This window comes from Sturnira hondurensis, unplaced genomic scaffold (genome assembly GCF_014824575.4).
Source record: "Sturnira hondurensis isolate 20B ecotype Veracruz unplaced genomic scaffold, ASM1482457v3 Scaffold0005252, whole genome shotgun sequence".
NCBI lineage: Eukaryota > Metazoa > Chordata > Mammalia > Chiroptera > Phyllostomidae > Sturnira > Sturnira hondurensis.
The window spans coordinates 3,736,776-3,739,621 of record NW_028077883.1 but is presented as its reverse complement, the minus strand read 5'-3'; the positions used below and the strand labels follow the sequence as shown (position 1 = coordinate 3,739,621).

Below are 2,846 nucleotides of genomic sequence, written 5' to 3'. Positions count from 1 at the left end.
CTGTTTTATAGCTTGAAATAAGAGTGTAATTCCCATACCAGTCATTCCATCCTGGCCAAATGCAGATATCTTGGTACTGGAGCTTAAATTCAACTCTAAATCTTAGGTTTCTCCAGCATTCTTCGAGAGAAACAAGATATTCTTTTAATCAAAAGTAATTCTTTGATAATATAGGAAGATTAAAATGCAGTTTTTCTCTCTAGAAAATATTAGGGAGGAACATTTTTCTTAGATCCACCTTATTATTTCATTCTCCAAACTCATTTTAATGCCTAATATAACCATACAAATGATGCCTTCTCTCTACCAATGACAATAGCTATTTTCTATCACATCCTCTCTGTTGTCAGGCACCGTGCAAATAGATTTACATACATTTTATTTTACTTAATGCTCTCAGCTACCCGATTTTTCCTGTTTTACTTACAAGGAAGCTGAGGCTTCAAGAGATTTAAGCAACTTGCTGAAGTTTTTACTAATGAAGGGACAGAGCTGAAACAAAGATCTAAGTCTCCGACTTTAAAACCTCAGGTGTGTATCAGTCAGGGTAGGCTGATTGCTGTAACAAAAAAGCCCCAAATCTCAGTGGCTGAACACAGTAACAGTTTATGAAGATGTTCTTCTCCCTCATATCGTATTCCAGCATGGGTTGGTAGAAATTCCTGCTTGACACAGTCTTTCCCTCTAGTGGCTCCATTTCAACCTGGGGCCTTGGACTTCTCTTCTCCTTCACTTCACCAGAAGGCAAAAGAGAGTGTAGAGAATCAAGCTGGAAGCCTCTCAGGGCGATAAGGGGAGAATATCACTCGTGACCACATTCAGTTGGACAGAAGTGAGTTGTAGAATGCCTTCTAACTACTGTTAGGAATGGGAAATACAGTCTGGCTGTGTACTCAGAAAAAAAGAGAATGGGTTTTGATGAACAGTAAACTAGTTCTACATGCACCACATTAAGCCAAATTCTCCCCTAAGTTTCTTACTGGAAAATATTTGCACATTTTCTAAATGCAGTTTTCCTGGGCTGGAGATCTGGTTTAGTGCCACAGATAATTCTCTAGCCGGTGAAAGTTAACACAAATCATGTCCTGAGGACATTTGCATCTTAGGTTCATGTATCAACCTCATCCTCAATTTTAAGTGATACATTTGTATTCTTAATTTTTGGCATTTTCATCTATGATGGTGTCGACATTATTTTCATTAAGAGACTATACGTGTTCTTTCTCCCTTCTTCCTGTTGTGTGCCAGACCTGGGCCACCATAGTCGCAATGTCTGTTTTCTTGGCCTTTATCTTGCCCCTGCATTAGGCTTTCAGAACAGTGTTTTCCAGTGAAAGCTCTGAGTCTTTAAACACAAGTTCCTGAGTGCCAGAAACTTTCTAACTACCCTGAGGACACTATCAGTGCTAAATTAATAGTGGCAATATAATCACAGTCACTTCTTGGCTTTTTGGCTAAGATCAGGTATTATCTTTTCTTATCAGTTTAATGTCTGATACATCCTCTGTCCAAGAATGATATATTAAGTGAGTTTTCAGAGCAAGGAGATGGAATAGAAGCCTGTTCCATACACTCCGTGCAGCAAGCTGGGATTGCCATGCTTCCAGGAAAGGTGCGCCCCCTTGGGGAGCAAAATAGTCACAGGAAGACACTTCCATAAAAGGCTGCGTAGGTTCCTCTGGGAAATTGCGGTGACACCCAACAGAACAACAGGCAACTTAGAAAGAGGCAGATCTGCAAAGCACTTTAGTCAGGTTGCTTTGTTCAGCCCACCTGAGCCGTTCTTTTGATCTGAGTATGTCTCAACCATCTGTTTGGTTCAAGTGTTTGCACAAATTTTCCAAGTTTCATTCCAACTGCATCTGCCCTCATCCAGAATCTCCCTTGTCTTCCTTAGGATATTTCCGAATTTTTCCTGTCTTCAATATCTTCCTTCCTAACTCCTCCTACAGAGACTGCCATTATCTTTGGGGAGCAGTTCACATTATGTCTCATTCTTGCTCAGCCACCTTCAGTGCCAATGGCTCCTTTCCCTCTCCGTATCATGGCTCCATCTCCACGTCACTGCTCCACCTCATGTCTCTAACTTTGGCTCTGCTTTCTCCCTCGCACATGCTCTGATCCAACCAGACTGGTGCCCATCCTGTGCCCATGCTCCACGTTCTTCCGAGTGAAGTTCCCTGTGCCTGGGGACCTTTTCATCCCCATATCTACTCCTCAAAGTCCTACCCAGTTTTCAGGGCCCGAGTAAAAATCTATCTCTTCTGTGAAGGCGGCACCCATGTTTCTGGTTAGGTAAACCCCTCTCTTGCTTGTGTCTGAGCAGCACTCTGTATAGTCACAGTCTGCTTAGGGTCCCCTTCCCGACTAGGTTCCAAGCTCCTGGGGCGCTGATGTCTTGTGAACCTCCCCGTCCATCTCGCACAGTGCCCAGCATTACACATTGTTCCCTGAAGATGCTTAAAAAGCTGATTGGGCAAAATGAAAAGCCCATTTTCATTTTGGGACATCAACTAAAAAAGTTTCCTTTCATAACCTACCTATGCATAAAATTATACAGTTCTTGACTTTTTCTGAGTTATTTTGCTTAGTGTGATACTCTCAACAAGATCTACCCATGTTATCACTAATGGCAGCATTTTATCTTTCCTTAGGGCGGAGTAATATTCCATTGTATAGATGTACCACATCCTCTTTATCCAATCATCCATAGAAGGGCATTAAACTGAAAGCAATGAATGAGCAAAGCAAAAAAAAAATTAAAAAGAAAACCTCACAGACACAGACAATATGGTGGCTACCAGACGGTAGGGAGTAGAAGGTAGTAAAGGGTGAAGGGGGTCAAG

At 41.9% G+C, this 2,846-nt stretch overlaps 1 non-coding gene across 1 annotated transcript; it reads left to right on the top strand.

Moving 5' to 3' along the window:
• Nucleotides 1-1,434: 1,434 nt before the first annotated feature.
• Nucleotides 1,435-1,623, top strand: LOC118987381 (U2 spliceosomal RNA). Its single transcript, XR_005066556.1, has one exon. It is a non-coding gene; the product is annotated as a U2 spliceosomal RNA (small nuclear RNA).
• The last annotated feature ends 1,223 nt before the right edge of the window (nucleotides 1,624-2,846 follow it).